Source organism: Bidens hawaiensis, unplaced genomic scaffold (assembly GCF_021521415.1).
Source record: "Bidens hawaiensis isolate Kalapana, Puna unplaced genomic scaffold, B.hawaiensis_p1.1 tig00000416_1, whole genome shotgun sequence".
In the NCBI taxonomy this organism is placed as follows: Eukaryota; Viridiplantae; Streptophyta; class Magnoliopsida; order Asterales; family Asteraceae; genus Bidens; species Bidens hawaiensis.
In genome coordinates, this window is record NW_027491029.1 from 610,685 (window position 1) to 632,775 (window position 22,091).

The following is a 22,091-nucleotide window of genomic DNA, read 5'->3' on the forward strand; positions in this document are numbered from 1 at the left end:
TAGTATAAAAAATCAATCAGAAACACCAATGTATCATCAAGTTATTCAATCTACAATCTAAAACACAGATTCTGTCAACAAGCAGATTCAAACCAAAAGTCACAAAAATCATGATTCTTATATCCTTATTATCTTTAATCATCAAGGAACATTTTTATACAATCAATATCATGTCTTTCCTTATTTTACTTATTTATAAAATAATATTTAGTTACAAAAAGGTTTCCATCATTTCTTTTATAATAAGACACAAAATTTCTTTTAACAATCAACCTTGATCATCCTTGATTCATTTTGCACAAATCCGATTATTTGGATACTAGGTTTCATGAATCAAAAATCAAAATATACACAAGAATATATACTAAACTATACTTACCTATTGATTGATTCAAAAATCCAATATTCTTTCTTCCAAATTCACCAAATTGTTTATGATTTTTTAGAGAGATTTTGAGAAAATAAAATGTGTGTATGTGTGTGTGAATTGGACGACCAAGGAGAGAAAAAAAAAAGTTTTAATCTTCATTGTTATTTAATCCTCATTACACATTCATTTACACCCTCATTAAGTCATCATCAATCTGATTAAACCTTAGATAACTTTATTTTATTTAATTTGTGACATGTTACATTTTATTATAACCATTTCCTAGTAACCATATGTTGTGCTCTTCTCTTTTGTTACTTACCATATATTATATGTTATGTTTATTTAATTGTTCAATCTCTTACAACATATGGGTATGCAATAACTAATCATGTAACATCTTAAGCATGTAACATAATTACATCTATCACATATAATACATATAACATATCATGCGTGACAAATTTATTATAACATATAGCATGTGTGACATGTTTATTATTCTAGTTATCAATAACTAGTTACTCTCACTTAGGTCACCAACGACACGACTAACTCAATGTGTGCATACATGACACTACATGTATAAGAGTTCATTAACTTAGTTAACAGAACTAACCGGGTTTACTGACACGGCCAACAGGATTTAACTGGGTTTAGTTAACGGAGTTAACCTGAAAATTCCGGGTGTCACATATGTTCTAATTGATAACCAGAATATTTGAATCGCGTTACCGGAAAAACGAAATAGGGAAATCTCCATTGTATCTTCGATTTTGATATAGAACCTAAAGAGATTATAAGAAAATCATATAATAATTAATATAAATACAAACAAAAATCTTATCGTAAACTTTACCGGAAAACCGTAATAACTTCAAAATATCAAATTCAATCTTGGATTTTGATATACAACCTAAAGAGATTATTACAAAATCATATAACAATTAAAATAAATATAAAACCATATCGGAAAACCTTACCGGAAAAATATATAACCTTGCCGGAAAATCATATAACATTGTTGGCCATTAGAGTATAATATATAACCTTACCGGAAAACGATTAATCCCGATCTACATTACCGGAATATAGAATATGGTGGATTGTGGAGTTAGTAAGCAGAGAGAGAGAGATTAAAATGGTTAGGGTGGAAAATTTTAAGGTTTAAATCAATGTTTTCATAACCGGACCGGACATCGACCCGGACCCGACCCGAGAGGTTGGACCGGACATTAACCCGGATGACGTCAAAATATATATAAAATAACTAGTGTCGGTTAACAATTCAAATTTCAAATAATGATTATTGATCATGTATTGAGAAATTCAGCTATTGCCATAATTACAAAAACCTTCCATTTACAATGGTTCTTTCAATATATAGGATTTGTATTTCAAATAATTGAACATCAGTAGTCCTTGGTTGGTTGGCTATTGTTGCATTTGTTAAGTTTCAATCTCGGGATTGTGCCAGGGTTCGATTCCCATCATTAACATCATTTTTTATTTAACAATACACAAGATCGGAAAGGAAATAGATGACTTGGCAATGATGTGGCATTGATGTGGAGAGGCTAGTTGAATGACATGTGGACAATTGATAATGATTTAATAATACACAAGATAGGAAAGGAAATAGATGACTTGGCATTGATGTAAAGAGGCTAGTTGAATGACATGTGGACAATTGATGTGGAGAGGCTAGTTGAATGCCATGTGAACAATATGTATTGCTTTAATAGTATTGTTAGATATGGCTTACTATATAATGCTGTTTGCATCGTTTAATTATGTTTTTAACCTTAAATTTTTTTATCCTTCTGAGCTTTCGTAATAAAGTTTATTAAAGGTCAATCTTTTCGTTAATTGTTGAGTTTCTCAACTAATTCAGTTTGGCTTTATTTAGTTATGGTTCACATAACCTTTTTTTCTGCAAGCCCCCGGTTTCGTGTAACTTTCAGGGGTTCACAAAACAATCACCAATCACCATATAAATGTTTTTCTATATCCATAAAAAAATCATATCACGTGCCATTGTGCGTTAATACAATCTAGATGATGTTTGTTTCAAACATTCCCATTGCCATTTTAACTCACGTGCTTCGTATATTGATGCAAACCTAAAACGAGTTTATGTAGCCATCAACATTGTACGTGTCGTATACTTCTTGTTGGTTTTCTTCCCACCATCTCTCGGCTTCTCTTTCTCGAAACACTTTCCTACTGTAAAATGATAACTTTTGAGTATAAATAGCTAAATAAGCAATTTTATATTCGTAGTAAAAACATGAGTAAAATAGACAATTTATTAATTATTATTATTAACAACATATATAGAGATGGTTAAATATGAAATATTCATCTTATACAATTGTGCGTCTATCTATGAGGCTTGATCACAATTGCCAATTTCATCCAAATAGGTTAAAGGACAGATTTACCCCTGACTTTATGTTAAAAAATTAAACATAATTAGTGAAATGGATGAATATGGCAAGATTGGAAACCTCAAAAGTAATAATAATTTTTGTAGTAACTGACCAAAACATAGGGACAAACATGACACTTTACTCTTATATTTATTACGGTAAATATGACTACAATACTGTAACCAAACTAAGACAAAAATGTACCTGAAACGAACTCTTTTGATCCCTTTCTGACCAGTCGGTAACATAACGAACGTAATGTAAACTCCTGGTCGATATTGTACCGTCCATTCGATAGGTTTGTGCTTTACTTCATTTTGTCCAGAACCCGTTTCTTTAACAACCAATTCATTTAATCGGCGCGTGTTTCCACCATGAATGCTTGCATCAGAAGGTAAATGTGTAGGTGTATCGACTCGAGGTTTTGAACGGTTTCGTATAAACGCTCTCGGAGACATTGAATGTAGCTGCAAAAACACCAGACCATTAATACTTTTTAATTAGTGAATATAGCTGCAAAAACACCAGACCATTAATACTTTTTTATTTTAGTTATCGCGTGTGTAGTTATCGGATTCTAACAGTTAAAGAAAAAACACTTTACCCTTGATGTTAATGCCTTGAGGACATCCTTGGCCCCTTTACGTTTGACCGTTGAGTCAAGACTAGTTTGACTTGTGTTTAGCGGGTTATCGTTTACACGAACAGAAATACGAGACAAGGGCTCTTCTTTGCGGAAAGATGCCGGGGATGAAACCCGACCCCATCGAGGCCCTCAACTCGTTAACAACGATCCCAACTCATAATCCAAATCCAAACCCGATCCTGCAACTTTATCACCGGTTTCTTCACATAATGTTTTGATCAACAAAGGTCTTGGAGTATAATCTTCAATCTTCAGCATTTGTCCCGAAAGACTTTTATAGCAAGAATCGCATACCCGGACCGATTTGGTCTTATCGGGTGCTAAACACGTGTTTTTAGACCGGTTACTGCTACACATACCGCAAAACGAAAACCCACAATTGTAGCAACCGTGCTTCTTTTTCATAAACCCGAACTCCTTATTGCACCCTCGACAACCCGATTGATCGGTTCCAAAAGTAACCGATTTGTGCAAACAAACCGCACCTGTTGAGCTAGACCCGCAACTTATGCTTTGTACCTTTCGATTTTTCAACGACCCGACTAAAGTCGGTGAGTTTCGGTCCTCTGTATCACCGACGCCTAACTGCCCATTTGCGCCTTTCCCCAAGTGTAAACATTTCCCTTCGATGTTAAAACCGCAACGTGATACGATCCGGATGCTATTTCTTTAACGAACTTGAACTTTAGTTTTCCTTGGACAAGGGTTATCGAGTGGTCTTGGGCCTGCGGGTTTCCTAATTGGCCATGAACCGAGCTTTCGATCGTGTAAACCATCCCGGTGGTTGTTAATCCAACGGTTAGCATTCTTCCACACGATACTTGAACGAATTCGTGATCAGTGAGAGTGATAACGCATGTTGGTTTGTCGATGGTGTCGGGTTTACCGTGACCGAGGCGCCCTTTATCCCCATCGCCCCACGTGAATAACTTCCCGGCCGGTGTACTCGAGTTCATGACACCGACGACCGCAGCCATGTGCCACGGCCCACACGCGACCCATTTGACCCGCATGCCTTTGAGAGAGTCAACTTGTTTCGGTTCGGTCAAACTTTGACAATTTCCATGACCAAGAACACCAAAGGTCCCGTCACCGAAGGTAAATAACTGCCCAGAAGTAGAGACGATAGCGGTGTGCCACTCGCCACACGCAACCGTTGACACGCTAACCCCGTCTAAAACGCGACGGGGGAGTTGACCCGACCAGGTATAAAGTTGACCAGAATCAGTAAGAGCACACGTTTGATACTCGCTACATGAAACCAATTTCACACGAACCCCGTCAAGCGTTTCGACTTCTTTCCCCGACTTTCCTTCACCCCAGCAGAAAACTTCACCCAGTTTCGTCACTAAGACCGCGCGCGTTCCCGCCAAAGATATTTTTACTACATCTGACATACTAACCGATTCGAGAACCGTCGGTAATAATGCATCTTCACCATTACTAAAGCCTTCTCCCCATATGAAAACATCACTCCGCTTGGTTCTGTTTGGTTTATGGGACGAGTCAAGGGTCGGTGGAAGAAGCGGGCCTGTCATTTTTGGCAGGTTTTCCGGTTCTTCGTGTTTAAGGCACGGATCGGTCAAGTTGTGAACACTCGATAAACTTGACCGAGAATACAAACTATCGGATGAAAACGAGAGCCCGTCTGAAAAACATCTATCGGATAAAGACGGGATCGATGATGGACTCGCGCATATGTTTCGCACCTGCAAAAACCAAAAAGGCGAGATGTTATTCACCATTAGGGGTGTAAGCAAGCCAATCCACTCATGAGTTATGAGATCGGTTCAAAAAAGCTTAAATTGGCTTGCTTTGGAAATGAAAATTTGAACGATACGAGCATGAGCTCTAAACAAGTTACGTCCAAGCTTACACGAGCTTGGCTTGTTTACATCCCCATTTACCATGAAATGTTCACAATTATAACTTCAAATGAAAAGTTATGAACTTATGATCATGTGTACGAACCTGAGCCGTTTTGGTGATTTCTCTATGGAACCCGAGATTGTATTTTCGTCTGATGAAACTTGTGGGACTATTGATGCAATTTGGGGCTCGTTTTTGGTGGTCTAAGTGGCAGAAATGATCTTGACACCTTGATACCAAAGCTTTTAATCCTAGAAACCATGAATCTGCTTGATCTTTATATCTGCATATCTTGAAAAACAAACACAACACATTAAACCTCAGCTTATGCAAAAAGCTAACATAAATCAATTTAAAAACCTACTAGATCGAGAGAACATTGAGCTTGATTCTTCGTGTAAATCAGTGAAAACGAATGAGACTCTCGTTCAGGTTGAAGTTTCCTCTGAATTTTGACACAATGAGGATTAAATAACAGTTATAAGCTACCAAATTCATCAAATATTATGAAGAAAGATTGGTGTGTGTGTGTGTGGTGGGGGGTGGGGGGGTGGGGGGGTCGTTAGTTTTATGTGCACTTACTATCTGGTGACCGCGAATGATGCTTGTAACCGAGCTTAGTTGTAGTTGCCGTTCCTCCTTGCCCGAAAACCAGATCAGAGTTCTTTCATCCTATAGTTAGAAGATATAATTTGATTACAACAAAGTTTTTTTTTATCAACTACCACTAATACGACACATATTGACAAAGATTATCCAAGTCTCATTTAACGAGGAAAAACAAAGGATTTGGGAGGATGTATGAAAAACTCATGTTGTATAGTTTTTGATCAAGGAGAGAAAATGAAAGAAATGGAAGGAAAATTTATGCTTGTTTCCTTCCTTCAAAATCCTTCTAACTGTTTACTTTTCTTTGGAAGAAGAATTATTTTTTTAACACGTAAAATATTTACTTTTCTTTCCATTTCCTCCTAACTCATAAACAACACAGTAGTTAATTAAATCTTTCCATTCCACTCTCTTTCTTTTTTTATCACCTGAATTATCTTTCGTTTATTATAAGTAAAATGTGATTTTGTAAATTCTCAAAAGTTATAATACGTACCGTGGATAGTCTAAAGGGACAAAGTTTTGGCTTTCTCTTCGACCGTACTTCAAAATATACGCCCCTTTCTTCAAAGCAACAATCGCCTGAATCCAATCAAATATTCTTGTTAAAATATTCACTCACTTAAGTTTCCAAGACCACCCCATCATTTGGGACAAATTTAGACAAAAAGATTTCATGATTTTCAGAAACCCATGTAGCTAGCATCATTATCTAGAAACATAAAAATTAACACCATTTCTTTGTAGAAATGATTCTTGAATCAAACTAAATCCCACTAAAGATTTTGAGAAACCATGAAAAGAACACGTACACTTTCCTTGCGCCTCTAAGTCGTGTGTCACGAATTATTTACGTCTCCAGGATTTATGAATGTATGTAACTTTTCAATGAATTAGTTTTTAGTTTTGTTATTCTAAAAGCATTAACAACGTAGTTGTTGCCAACGTTTCGTTTCGTTTCGTAGTAAACACTAGTACTAATGTTAATGGTAGTCAAAGTTTTTATTTAAAATAAAACAAAAAGTACTGTAAATTCAACAAGACTAATAAATTGTATTTTATTTATTATATATTTTATAAGAAAAAGGTGAAAAGTAAACATAAAAAGAGTAGAAAGGGAACCTGTTCAAGAGCTCGATCAGATGGCGTTAAAGACAGTAATCTTTCACTCATTTTCCCACAAAGAAAGAAAAATAATAATAAATGAGCTAGTGAGAAAAGAAAAAGAATCTGGTAGACACCGAAGAAGAAAACCTTAAACGAAGTGAATGTGAGTTAGATTCTGATAAGGGTTCTTTGGTTTGTAGTTGAGATCAGAATGTTAAGGAGAGAGAGAGAGAGATTTTGGGATGGATTTGCTGTTGTTGTGTGTTTCATGATGACATTCGTATGTATACCGTGCAGATGTTGTTTCCTATTACCCAAATCGCACGTGACATTCAGATGTTGTTAAGACCCCCCCGCTTCACAGGCTTCTATGTTAGGGGAAAATCTCACTTTCTCTATCTCATGAAATGTGAGGCCAAGCACTAAAATTATATAATGGACAAACCCAGCCTTCTTGGGTTGGGGTGGGGTGGGGTGGGGTGGGTGGAAGTGGAGGCAGGCACGGCCTAAGGGGAGGGTGAGGAGGGTGACGGATTCATGCCCACTCTTTCGAAATGCCTATAATTATTAATAAAATAAAATTTTATATTTTATATATAATTTGGCATTAACACAAAAGCCTATAAAATGATTTTTTGTTTGAATGAAAAGTGTTCTAGACTATAAAATCAAAGGTCATGGGTTCAATTCCCACTATTCTTTTTGTTTTAGAAAAAACTTTTATTTGTGTTTTATATGATTCATTTTAGGTGTTGAGGTGGACTAAATATTTATAGTCTGCAATAAAAATACTGTTTTTTAACGTCTGCAAACCACTAAAATAAAACAAAAATTTTTAAATAAGCTGAAATTTAAATAAAAAAATAATTCAACATCGAATTTAGATAATAGTCAAACAACAATGAAATAATGTTCATAAACCACAATAACATTTTCTGTTAAATAATTTGTTCGGTACTTTACATTAACAACTCAGCAATTTCATCTCGTAATTGAGTCATATATTCCCAATCTGATGCAGTGTCATGTACTTCAACCTCGTCTTCTTCAGCATCAACGTGCACATGAGTAATTCTGTATGACACATTGGGTTGATTGTATTGTTCAAACAACGCATCGCTACATATTATTCATAAACAAATTGAACCAAACAAACTAATGTTAATTAAATCTACTAAAATTCTTAACAAATCAAACAAAACATCAATTAACATTAATCGACAGCAAAACCTATCAACAAGATTCATAAGTTAACCCTAAGATAGAAAACAATAATTGTTACAATGTAAGAAATCAAACCGAAACATAAACAAATTAAACTTACTAAAATCCTTAACTAACATAAACAAACTAATGATACAAGCAAGATATCAATTATCAATGGACAATAAATAGTAAGGTCATTGACAATAAATTAGTATGTAGTTAACAAATAATAAAAATAATTGACAAGCAAGATATTGTTTATGTATTGAGGTTAAATGAGCAAAGAAGCTTACCTTGTTGATAGATAATGGACAATGGTTTATGTATCAAGATATCAATAATCAATGGACAAGAAATAGTAAGGTAATTGACAATAAATTAGTATGTAGTTAACAAATAACAAAGGTAACTGACAAGCAAGATATTTTTTATGTATTGAGGTTAAATGGGCAAAAAAGCTTACCTTGTTGATAGATAATGGACAATGGTCTATGTATCCGGCGAAGGAGGAAGAGGAGTTGCAGCTGGCCAGAGGTGGAGGAGGCAGGGGGCTGGCCGAAGGTGGAGGAGGGAGGTGGCGGCGGGTGGCCAGAAGTGGAGGAGGGAGGGGGCGGGAGCTGGCAGGAAATGGAGGGGGTGAGGGGAATGGAGTTTTGAAGAAATGGGGCTAGAGTTTCGAGAGAACTGATGGAATGAGAAGATGCTAAAATATTTGAGTAGTGGGTGTCGGGTGGTCCATGTATGCGCGAAAAAGAGGGCGCACAAACCTTTTTAATAAAATGTCTTCCGAAAAACAAACAATCTGCAAATCTAAATGTCCGCGCGGCGTAGAAAAAAGAGGCGAGGAAGATCTTTTGTGATAAAACAAACACCACCTTAGTAACATGTTTATTATTATTTGTTTTTTAGGCTTTTGAAAGGCAACATTATTGGTGAAATTGTCAAATTATCTATTACATAATTGAGAACGCGATTGTAAGGATCCAATTTTTTACTCATCTCAAGCCCCAAAATTTTAAGGGTTTCTCGGAGACGGCCCTGAGTAAAGTGATTGATTGGGTGTTTTATGGAAACGAAAATCCTCGAAATAATCATTTTGATCACACATGTTTCAATTTTGGTCATATTTTTTACTTAGTACTCCAAATGGACATCCGGGACCGTCGGATCCCACTGAAGCGCATTAGCCGCTAACGAAACACGAAGACCTCTAAAATCTTGTCACGTGTCGACATGTCTCGTCATCCGACGAAACTCTACATCTTCTACCTCTCAAACCCTAAATCTCCATAACCAACCTTCATCTCCATCTCTCTTATTTTTTCACAAAATCATCCAAATCCATAGCGTAAATTGCTTAGTTTTTTAAGAAGAACACAACCATAATGTTTGTTTTTTATGAATCACATCTGTTGTTGAGAAAATCCCGCGAAAAGTGTCGAACCCTAGATTTTCAATTTAGAGGCTTTTGCTTTCGAGTTCATAGTGTAAAAATACAACGAAATGGTGAAACCGTCGGACCCACCTGAAGCACCCCCCTGCACCGTTGGCCCGACGATTTAACATTTCATTGGTTAGTTTCAAAGTTCCATTGGAGCCACATCTCTCCCGTCGGGGCCAACAAAACATTGGCATGTGGAGAGTTTTTACAAGTTGTTGCATTCCGTCATAGGCTAATGTGTTTCCATCAAATTCGACTGAACCTGGTAGTTATTTTAGGTGTCATGTGTTGGAAGTTTTAATATTTGGACATAAATAATTATTTTTATTAAGTACTAATACGATTATTATTATTCCAAAATGTGGTTGATAGCAAGTGCGGCATCAAAACGCATAATACCTACATTTTGGAATAATATTTGTATTAGTTACTAATAAAAATATTATTCCAAAGTGCTTACAAAGGTCTTCCGCGTCATAATCACGCATGAAGTAAATAATTACGCATAAAAGTTAAATAGTTATGCGACATGTATAATAATTACACAACATGTGAAATAACCACGCAACAAAAAGAATTTCAATATTTGATTGGGTTAAACTTTCTAACAGCGGTGCGTTTAACATAGTGATTCAGTGGAAGACTTATTGAACTATATAGGTAAACACAGAAGTAACTATGGAGAATGCCAATCGGTACAAGCTATTTTGACGGTGACTTATTGGATGATTTGGAATTCGAAGAATCTCATAATCTTAAATAATAGGTTATTTTCCGTTGCCAAGGTGATAAACTATATTAAATTGATGTCTTTTCTTTGGGTGAACCATAGAAGCATTACTCATCATTTCCTTAGAATAAATGGTGCAAATTCAACTTTATAAGTTTTCCTTTATAATGTGTACGTGTATCATATTGTATAGGGATGAACATTTTGTCCCAAATACCCATACTCGTTCATGTACCGTACCCGTACACGTACCAATTTAGTTTATTCGGTACAGGTATTGGTACTCATTTTTGTTGGTACAATCGGGTACATGTACGAGTACAGTACGGGTAAATTTGGTATTTTGTACCTATTTGGAGTATATAAAGGTTTAATTGGGATTTTTCATATTTAATGTATAAAATAAATTCTCCAACCATATTATTATTGAGCAAGTATCAAAAGTTTATTCAAAATTAAATAATATAACATCCAAGACTCGAACCAACAAATAAACACTTAAACTCGACGACCGAATTAGGGTTCTTCAATACTATCTTATATTTAAATCGACATCCAATTTGGTACATGCACTAATTTGGTATCCGTCACGTACCTGTGAAAGAACCGATACCCGGACTAATTCAGGTTGTTTGTTACTCGTACTGGTATCGGTTTCAAGATCGTTGAAGATTTGGAAATAAAAAAACAAAGTGGTACAAAAACGGGTACTGTACCGAAATACCCGTACATGTACCTGTACCATACCGAAAAATTTGGTACGAGTATTGGTACGTGTTTTTATTGATATTTGGTACGAGTACAATCGGGTACAGGTACGAGTACGGGTACAGGTTCTGTCTCACACTTATCCCTGATATTGTAGTCCGGGTTGTCGTTTGTTTTTCTTTTTGTTGTATGTATAGGCTTCTTGCATTTTGTAAGTTATTCTTTTATTTTTCTTAATATTGTTGGCCTTTCAAAAAAAAAGACAAAATGGTAAAATTCGTCTTTTATGTTTGCACGTTTTTTTCAATGGTAGTCCTTTATCAAACTTAATGTCAAAGAACATACTTGATGTTTCAAATCCCTATCAGGTTACGTCCTTTGGCACTAACCCAATTAAAATTTTTCGTTAAATCTAATCATATGCAAGACACATGAGGGTAATATCGTAAATTTACATATTTATTTAATAAATAGAACTAAAATTACATTTATGCCATCTCCTTCCTCTCTATCTCTCTCTCATCTCTCTCTCTAAATAAATCTCAGCCACTCTCTCTTTCTCTAACAAATCTCAGCCATTTTTCTTATAACACAGTCACAAATACCCATGAAATGTTTGCAGAAGATCCTCAAAACAAAAATTATTCAATCAAAATGATTCTGATGCTTGCATTTTAATTTCAAATTAGAAATCCCATCCTAGAAAGAGAGCAATTTTAAACTTCAAATCAAAATCCGGCCAAACTCATATAAAAGTGTATTTGAAATTTTGGTTAGGGTACACCAATACCACATCTGAACTCGCCGTATGTGACAACCGAAGGTAGTCGGCGGAGGGACTGTTGGAGATGGTAGCCGACAACTTCACACCCAAAACCCTACCACGCAAATTTCCAGTGGTAAGATCAAACTCCACAAGCAAAGATCCAACCCAGAAACCAGATTCACCTCGATTTGGGGGAAATCGTAAATTAGGGTTTTGTTTTTTTTAAAGTTTTGTTGTTTAAGGTTTGTTGCATAGAGGAGGGGAAACAAACAACAACTGTCTTATCGGTGGCGACCGTAGTGGTGAAGACGGTCGGTGAAGAGAAATGGATACGGCAGACGTTGGTCGTTTGTGGTGGTAGTGAGGTAGTCGATGGTGAGAGAGAAGAGAAGAAGAAAAGAGATGGGAAGTATTTTATATATATAATTACTTAAAATATGTTTATAAAATACCATTATATAAAATAGTGAAATGACTTATATACCCTCATGCGTCTTGTACATGATCAGATTTAACGAAAAATTTTAACTGGTTAATGCCAAAGAACATAACCTGATATGGATTTAAAACATAAAGTATGTTCTCTGACATTAAGTTTGCTAAAGAACTACCATTGAAAAAATGTGCAAATATAAAGGACATGTTTTGTAAAAAAAAAAAAAAAGTTTCACAAACTTATAAGATAATCACACAACCTATATAAATATTTAATATCTATATAATCACACAACTTATATTTAATCAATTGTACGCTTCGTACATTTAAAGCTTTTATATTAAACATTTTTCTATATTTCAGATAAGAATTTTATTACATTTTATATGTTAATAGTATATTACTTACCCTCACTATTTTGTAATTTAAAAGGCTTGTTCATGTTATCATATCTAAACTTTTGTAATGGGTTGGAGTTTACTCTCACGATGAAACCGACGATTAACTAGACTAACTGCATTGTTTGAGAGTCTTAGGTGTTGTTTGTTTTTTCAGAGGTAAAACGTCTGCAGTTTGCGGACCACATCTGCAGACATCTGTAGCAGAAGAGGTGGACCAAACCTCTGCAATCTGTAACAAAAAGACTGTTTGTTTTTCAACATCTGCAAACTGTTAAAATAAACTGAAATTCAAACTTTCTAAATTTTCTACAAACTAATAACTATATTCATCAATCCTAAACTTTCTATTTCTATAAACTAATAACAACAATCTAACAAAACTAACAATCTAATAATAATAATAGTAAAACTAACAATCTAATAATAATAATAATAATAATAATAATAATAATAATAAAGTGGAGCAGCCATAAAAATTGAAACGTGGACAGAAGACGACAAAAGAGTCAACATGATTCCACTTCCAAATTGCTATCAACAACAACTGGATACCCAGACGCAATAGCCAACGCATCGGCTTCACTTTTAGTGAGGCTTGACGGCGGCGACAGAGATAGGCGGCGGTGTAGAGAGAGGGAGGCTTGGTGGTGAAGAGAGAGAGAGAGGCTTGACGGCGGCGACGGAGATAGGCGGCGGTGGAGGAGGAAGGCCACCGGCGTGGAGGAGGTGTAGCTAGGGTTGGGGTGTAGAAGGAGGAGGGTGGAGTTATGTGGTGTTGTTGATAATGAAAAAAAGAAGAAGATGAGAAGAGGTGAGAAGTGATAGGGGCAACACTTCTAGGAGAAGAGGACGCGCAGACGTTTTTTAATGAAACGTCTTCGCAAAAACAAACACACTGCAGAGCCCAACGTCTGCGCGGCGCAGACAGAAGAGATGCAGAAGTGCTTTTGAGGAAAAACAAACAGCACCTTAATAACTAAATAACTTTTATTTAAGACTTTGAAAATATGAGATGTGACTCTTGGTCGATTAATGTGAAAAGTATTTTTGGGAAACAAAATTAGATACTCATTTCTACATGCAAAATCTCATACAAGGACCACTTGTCAAAAAGTCTTGAGATATATACTTTGCTACAACTGTATATTTAATTCTACAACTGTATATTTAAAATATTAAAGATGTTATTTATTATTGACCGTTAAGTAAGAAATATTAAAAAGAAGGAACATGGGTGGTCAAGTACGCCATGCGTGTCTAATGTGCCTACAATATTGAATACTTTGCTAAGGAAACCTCAAGACTGTGTTTAAATATTTTGGAAATTGATTAATGAAAGTAACTACTATCAACCTAACTGCGTTGCCTTATAATCAATCATGTCAAAAACTTCATGTTGTAGTTTGTATGTATTATATATACCTGGGAATACAAGTTTAGTAATTTATAAATGAGTCTCATGTAGTTGCTAATAAAATGAGTCTCGTGTACTAAATAATAATAACTAGCATGTAATAAGTCAGGGTCAATCGGGATAAAACAAGAGTGAGAAATCGTTGATCTCAAGTAGTATTTGGTTAAGTGTAACGATTTGATATTTGAGTTTGCAGTTTATGTTTTTTAAAACGTTACAGACTTACATGTTTGATTTTGAAAAAGAGTGAAGGGTATAAGTTTTTAGCACAGCCTACCTAGGTCCATTAATTAGATAGTATGTCTTGGACACTTGGAGGTCATTGGCATGATTGTGTAAGTTATTTTCTTTCTCTTTTTGGGCATGTCTTCTTATATGCGGGTGCAGTATATGATACGTTTCATCTTATCCACCGACTAGGTTGGAAGCACAGTATAACTGTAATGCAGTGACTATGGATTGTTTTTTAAAGCAAGAAAATTATATCATACGTTGAAGTGAGCCTAAAGGTATTCAACAATTAGCTGAATCAGAATTAAAGCGATCTTACGATGTGTATACTTGGTAAAGCCTAAGGATTGTAGTACGTGACAGACTGAATCAACAAATTTATGAACATTATTAAGAAAGCTTAGTGTTGGATTTCAAATAGGTCAAAGAATGGTTTTAGCCCACCAAAATGTTTATGAACATTTGGATTAATAGCACATGCCTAATACATGTTGCCTAGAAATTCGAAGGAACCTTTCGGACAAAAAACTGAAGGCAAAACAAAATTGGACCGAAAGTGCATAATTAAATTTTATAGAAACCAGTATTGGTATATTTACAAAATTGTTATTCGTTATGTTAGAAAATATTCAGGGCCACCTTCAAGAAATTAATACCTCGGCCGAGGTGAAATAAAAAGGCACGTAGGCCCTAACGAGTAAATAAATATATAAATTAAAATTTTTGAACGACATTAACGTCATAACAATACGAATAGCAAAATATAACGATCGATGTTTTCTTCCTTTTTTTAACTGTTTATTATTATTTTTTTAGTTATTGATGTTGATTAGTTTGGGCACAGTAACCTAAACTTTACCAAATGAATTATTAATTAAAAAAAATCTGGGGCCGATAATTTTATGATAATCAAAATCCAATTTTATTTACGTTCGATTTATTTTTTTTAATTATATATATATAGAGGTGAGATGAAATGAAAACTCACTTTAAAGAGAAAATTTAAAATCTCCTAAAGAATTAATTTTAACTTTTTTCTAAAAAAAATTATAGATTTTTTCTTATATGTTGGTATTGTTCAATAATTAAAAAAACCTCGTTGGTGTAATGCATATGTGCAATAGACTATAGTGTGTTTGTCACACCCCGACTTAGGTCTAGGCGTGTGACCAACAGTTGGTACATGTTTTGTAAATATATCTGAGTTTATGGGTTAATTTTAGCGAAAGACTTTAGGTTGAATATAATATTAATTTACATTGAAAATTTACATGAGAATTAAATACCCAAGTATTCGTTTACAAAATATATGTTTATATTACAAGGATTTTAATATTAATGTAGAGCCATCTTGTTACGCGCTTCTAACTTTATGACGACTCCAATCCTTGCTACTTCTTATAAGTACTTAATTACCTGCATTGTGTTGGAAAAATACGTCAGCTATGTGCTGGTGAACACGTATGACTCCAAAAATACTTGAATAACAGTTACAATACAAATATAGTTTTATGTACAAGCTCAGCAGAAGTATTTCTACTTTCGGGATTTGTACCACTACCCTACATATACAAAAGTGTTCCCCGAGCCACGTAGCCCCTAATGGAGAACTAGTTATGACTATTAGCCCGCGACCACGTAGCCTTTTACTGTTTAGACTGAACAGTTATGTATGGATCCAGACACATGTGTAATCGGTCTGAGTTGCTTTTATTTTCTACTTTGTATTATAACGTTTTAGAGATCACGTAATCTCATGTAAACGTTGATTGACTCTTTAAGACAAACAACCTGTTCATCTTATAGAGTATAAATATGTTTTGACCGTTTGTAAAGGTTAACGTATTCACATGTACCGTCGGTGCGTTTGAAACCTTTCTTGACTGAGAATGATATTAACCTATACATAAATAGGTTTGTATAAATATTTGAATGGTGTTTCCTTATTAAGCTATTACTCTTAAGCTTAACCTTGAAATAGTTTACAACTTTGATTGTGAATGAAAACACTTTGTTTTATGTGACGTTTGATATAGTGTCACACCCGGCCCTGAGCGGCGGAAACAGCCGGGCGCGCGCGAGTGGGGATTGATAATTAAGCACGGGCCATTGCAAACATTCAAAGTAAGATTTTCATTGCGCATGAAATGTTTAATACAAATACATTACATTGTTTAAAAATTACATGAAAACATCCAAGTATAAAAACTGTTGAAGATTTCCACGCCATATCCCCTTGCGCGGCGGGAACAACCACGCGCATCGAAGGGATAGAACTAAAATCTTCCAAAAAGATAGTTTTAGATGTTCAGCGTGAGGTGCTCTAAGTGTGACTCCATGCACTACCTAGTTATCTCCTGAAAGACACGTAAAACATTTGAATCAGTATAAACTGAGTGAGTTCACAAGTTTTAGTAACTTGATAAATCGCATTGCATCATAGTCTTGATAAAAATCATATTGAAACACATTTCTGATTTCATGTCTAAACATATGCTTGATAATCCGTATGAAAACATAGATCTGACAACATATTTCTGATAGATCCGTTCCGCGGGTTACGCGCGAACGTTTCTGGAAAACGTGCTCGTCCATGCAAAGTGGCGCTGCCACTACGAGCTAAATAATGTAATGCCATCCCGCGGGTTACGCGTGGACATTTCTGAAAAACCGTGCTCGTCTATGCAAAGAGGCGCTGCCCCTACGAGCTAATCAATAATTCCGTCCCGCGGGTTACGCGCGGACGTTGTGCCGGAAAACAAGGCGCTCGTCCATGCAAAGTGGCGCGAACCCTACGAGCGGGCTCAATCCCATAGTACTGCCCCATTCTAGGCACTCGTCCATGCAAAGAGGTGCGACCCCTACGAGTGGGTGGATCAAACCAGCAGTCCCTACCCTTAGAGTTCCAATGGTAAAGTGATCACTTACTCGAATTCTGGCGCACATACATCGTAAACCATAGATAACCGTTTGCATTGCTCATCATGAAACATAATTTAAACACAATCGTTTGCATAACTTGTAAGTATACCATGATAAATCGTAATTTAAGTACGTGTCCCTCGCCCCGAAAACAGTTTAAAAATAGTGAAAACAGTGAAAATAGGGGCTGTGAGACTCACCTGTGGTTCTTGTTAAGGGATTAATCGAGATTCGGGTTTTCTTGGTGTTGGCCTTTGAATTGAAGGTCTAGAATACGATTAAATAACAAGATGTATGTAAGAAATAGAAGAATATAAGGGTTGGAAAGTAGATCTCAAGGTTATAATCTCGGCTTACCTAGTAACAGGAACGGAATTTGAATATCAAACGGATGCTTGGGCGATGATTAGTGCAATTTGTAGTTTTAAGAGAGAAGTTTGAAGTGTGTTTTGGGTGATAGTTTAGGTTACATATTTATAGGCAAACTCAAGGGAACACAATCCCTTGCTTTAGGGGATTGTAATCTTTTCATATCTAGGTGTAATGATGATAAAGTATGGAAATTATTATTATTTATTTAAAAGTGAAGGAGTGGATAAAAGATTTTGATTTGATTTGGACAGGACATGCAGGTCTGTGGTTGGTGAGAGTAGGGTGGCTGACAGTTGACTTTTCATGCTACAGTATGCTTTTTCAGGTGCTTTTGTCAGTGTACAGTTAAAAAGTAGAATTTCTGAAACACGCAACTATTTCCTTTTGGGCGGGAATAATCTCCTTACATCCGGAGAATAGACTAAGTGTTCTGCGCGTATAACTTTGTGTGCATAGCTTTCTGCGTGAAGGACATTTCTTTGCTGCGGGTAGGTACGTAACCTTCTCGCAGTTAGGGACATTGAGTTTCATTTGTAGATTCTCCAGGTGGTCTTGGTATTTCAACATAGTGATCAGTCATGTTGAAGTCAATTCCATCTTGGAGCTTCAGACAAACTAGCTCTCAATGTTCCCGCCATGCGGGGAGGTTAGTTCCCCTTCCGCACGCGCATAATCGATTTGGGATGCACCCGCCTTAGCATCATGCGGGACGGTCATCCCATTAGACAACATAAAGTTAAGTTATATGAAAACATAAAGCCAAAACATTCGCGCATGGCGCATATAACATATGCCCACGCTGGTTCTTACATGGCGCGCTCGCGCAGGGCGCACATAACGTGCCTGCGCTGATTCTAATATAGCGCGCTCGCGCAGGGCGCACATAACACATGCCCGCGCTGATTCTAATTTAGCGCGCATAATATTCACAATCACCTAATTATTAGGTTGATTACTTAGTTTATAGGATTGGGAAATTACCGGGTGTCACATTCTCCCCCTGTTAAGAGAATTTCGTCCCGAAATTTAGGAGACGTCGCTGGCAGAAGCCATGTTCTGAAAGAGGTGTGGGTATTTCTTGCGTATTTGATCTTCTCTTTCCCAAGTGAATTCAGGCCCACGCCTTGAGTTCCATTGAACTTTTACTAACTTGATTCTGCTTCTGCGTAACTTTTGTTCTTTCCAATCGGTTACGGCTATGGGTTTTTCTACGAAGTGCAGTTGCTTGTCGATGTGAATCTCATCCAACGGCAAAATCAACGTTTCGTCAGATAAGCACTTTTTGAGGTTGGACACATGGAACGTATCATGAACTCCACTGAGTTCGGCGGGTAGACAGAGTTTATAAGCAACCGGACCGATCCTTTCCAGGATCTCAAATGGTCCAATGTAGCGCGGATTTAACTTTCCTCGCTTGCCGAAACGGGGGACTCCTTTCCATGGAGAGACTTTCAAAAGTACTTTATCCCCTACTTGAAACTCCAACGGTTTCCTTCGCACATCTGCGTAGCTCTTCTGTCTGTCGCGCGCTGTCTTAAGGCGATCCCGTACCTGAAAAATCTTGTCTGTTGTTTCTTGGATCAATTCTGGACCAGTCATTTGCTTGTCACCCACTTCAGCCCAGCACAGTGGGGATCTACACTTGCGCCCATACGAAGCTTCAAATGGCGCAGCCTTGAGGCTTGTGTGATAACTGTTGTTGTAAGAAAATTCAACCAATGGGAGGTGAGTATCCCAGCTACCTCCGAAATCGATTGCGCACGCGCGCAGCATATCTTCCAATGTCTGGATTGTTCGCTCGCTTTGCCCATCCGTTTGAGGATGATATGCCGTACTCATGTCAAGACGAGTACCTAAAGCCCCTTGTAACGATCTCCAAAACCTTGAGGTGAACCGACTATCTCTATCAGAAATGATGGACACTGGGATTCCATGTTTTGAAACTACTTCTCGAATATACAATCGGGCTAACTTTTCCATCTTGTCGGTTTCCTTGATCGGCAGGAAGTGTGCTGACTTAGTTAGCCGATCTACAATAACCCAGATCGTGTCATAACCCCCAGGTGTCCTTGGCAGTTTGGTGATGAAGTCCATAGAGATTTGTTCCCACTTCCACATGGGAATTTCTGGCTGCTGAAGTAACCCCGACGGCTTCTGGTATTCAGCCTTTACCTTCGAACACGTCAGGCACTTACTGACATACATCGCGATGGCGCCCTTCAGACTGGGCCACCAATATAGTGCTTTAACATCTTGGTACATCTTGTCTGCGCCAGGATGTACGGAATACCGCGTCTTGTGAGCTTCGTTTAATACTTGCTCGCGCAATCCTCCCTTGAGAGGGACCCATATGCGGTTAGCGAAATATAGATTGCCGTTCTCTTTAAGTTCCAAACTCTTAATCATACCCCCAAGGGATTCGTTTTTAACAAACTCTGGTTTCAAGGCTTCTTGTTGAGCGTCTCGGATGCGGGTAGAGATATCTGCGCGAATGGTCAACCTTAGAGCCTTGACTCGTAGCGTTTTTATTCGCTCCTTTCTACTTAGCGCGTCTGCTACCACATTCGCCTTTCCAGGGTGGTACTTAATTTCACAATCATAATCATTCAACAACTCCACCCATCTTCGTTGCCTCATGTTTAAATCCTTTTGATCAAATATATGCTGAAGGCTCTTGTGATCCGTAAAGATTATACACTTTGTACCATAGAGGTAATGGCGCCAAATCTTTAGCGCGAAGACAACCGCTCCAAGTTCCAGATCATGCGTTGTGTAGTTCTTTTCATTGGTCTTGAGTTGGCGCGAGGCATACGCTATGACTTTGTCTCGCTGCATAAGGACACATCCGAGTCCCTGATGTGAAGCGTCGCAGTAAACGACGATGTCATCCGTCCCCTCGGGCAGAGACAAAATTGGCGCACTACATAACTTCTGTTTCAACATTTGAAACGCTGCTTCCTGATTTTCGCCCCAAACAAACTTCTTGTCTTTCTAAGTTAGCGCGGTCAGAGGTAGAGCTATCTTGGAGAAGTTCTCAATGAAGCGTCGATAGTAGCCAGCTAGTCCTAGGAATTGCCTCACCTCAGTTGGGGTTTTTGGCGCTTCCCAGTTTTCGATGGCCTTGACTTTGGAAGGATCAACGTGTATTCCTTTCGTGTTTACAACGTGACCGAGAAAGTGAACTTCTCTAAGCCAAAACTCACACTTGGAAAACTTCGCATACAACTTTTCTTTCTTCAACAATTCCAAAATCAATCTCAGGTGTTGCTCATGCTCGGCCTTGGTCCGAGAGTAAATCAGAATATCATCTATAAACACAATCACAAACTTGTCCAAGTATGGTTTGCACACGCGGTTCATCAGACCCATGAATACAGCCGGCGCATTAGTTAGCCCGAAAGGCATCACTAAGAACTCATAATGGCCGTATCTAGTTCGGAAGGCTGTTTTCGGCACATCTTCCTCATGGACCCTAAGTTGGTGGTATCCTGACCGTAGATCTATCTTCGAATAATAACTGGATCCCTGCAACTGGTCAAATAAGTCGTCAATCCTCGGTAAGGGGTACCGATTCTTGACTGTCAGCTTGTTCAGCTCCCTGTAGTCAATACACATCCGGAAGGAACCATCATTCTTCTTAACAAACAGTACTGGAGCTCCCCAAGGTGAGAAGCTTGGGCGTATGAAACCCTTATCCAATAGTTCCTGTAGCTGATTGGATAGCTCTTGCATCTCAGATGGAGCTAGTCGATAAGGCGCTCGAGCTACTGACGCAGCTCCTGGGATTAAATCAATACGAAACTCGACTTGTCGCGGCGGCGGTAATCCGGGCAAATCTTTAGGAAAAACTTCTGGAAATTCGCGCACTACTAGTAAGTCTTCAATTCTTCGCTCATCTCCTTTCTTCTCTACTACATGCGCCAGGAAGGCGTAGCACCCTTTCCTTAGGCACTTGCGCGCCTTTAGGCACGAAATCAGTTTCGTTGCAACTCCCCTTCTTTCCCCTTGAATCACCAAGATTTCTCCGTTCAACAGTGGGATCCGAACCTGCTTCTCATGGCAAATAACCTCCGCGTGGTTCTCGACTAACCAATCCATACCTACCACAATGTCAAAACTTCCCAAGTCTATTGGAAACAAGTTAATATTGAACCCGTGACCTCCCATGACTATTACACATTGTTCAGTTCTTTCATTTGCGCATAACTGCCTACCATTGGCTAGTTCTATAGTATAAGGTGTGTCTAGCCTACTGGTTACTAAGTCTAGGGAGTCTTTAAACTCAGCGGATATAAAACTTAGGTCAGCTCCAGTATCAAATAAGACAGATGCAAAATGGCCGTTAAGCAAAAACGTACCGGTTACCACATTCGGCTCTTCTTTAGCTTCGCCTGCGCCGATCACAAAAGCTCTCCCGCGAGCTTGGTTTCC

At 37.5% G+C, this 22,091-nt stretch overlaps 1 pseudogene across 1 annotated transcript in view; it reads right to left on the bottom strand.

The window, feature by feature from the left end:
• Positions 1-2,359: 2,359 nt before the first annotated feature.
• Positions 2,360-22,091, bottom strand: part of LOC143624885 (PH, RCC1 and FYVE domains-containing protein 1-like) — a 46,728-nt pseudogene continuing 26,996 nt past the window's right edge. Inside the window, exons 3-11 of the transcript XR_013152192.1 lie at positions 7,997-8,152; positions 7,826-7,848; positions 6,423-6,508; positions 5,900-5,989; positions 5,682-5,762; positions 5,420-5,608; positions 3,407-5,157; positions 3,007-3,269; positions 2,360-2,596 (exon numbers count right to left, since the gene is read on the bottom strand). The product of XR_013152192.1 is annotated as a PH, RCC1 and FYVE domains-containing protein 1-like (transcript). The remainder of the gene's footprint in view (positions 2,597-3,006; positions 3,270-3,406; positions 5,158-5,419; positions 5,609-5,681; positions 5,763-5,899; positions 5,990-6,422; positions 6,509-7,825; positions 7,849-7,996; positions 8,153-22,091) is intronic.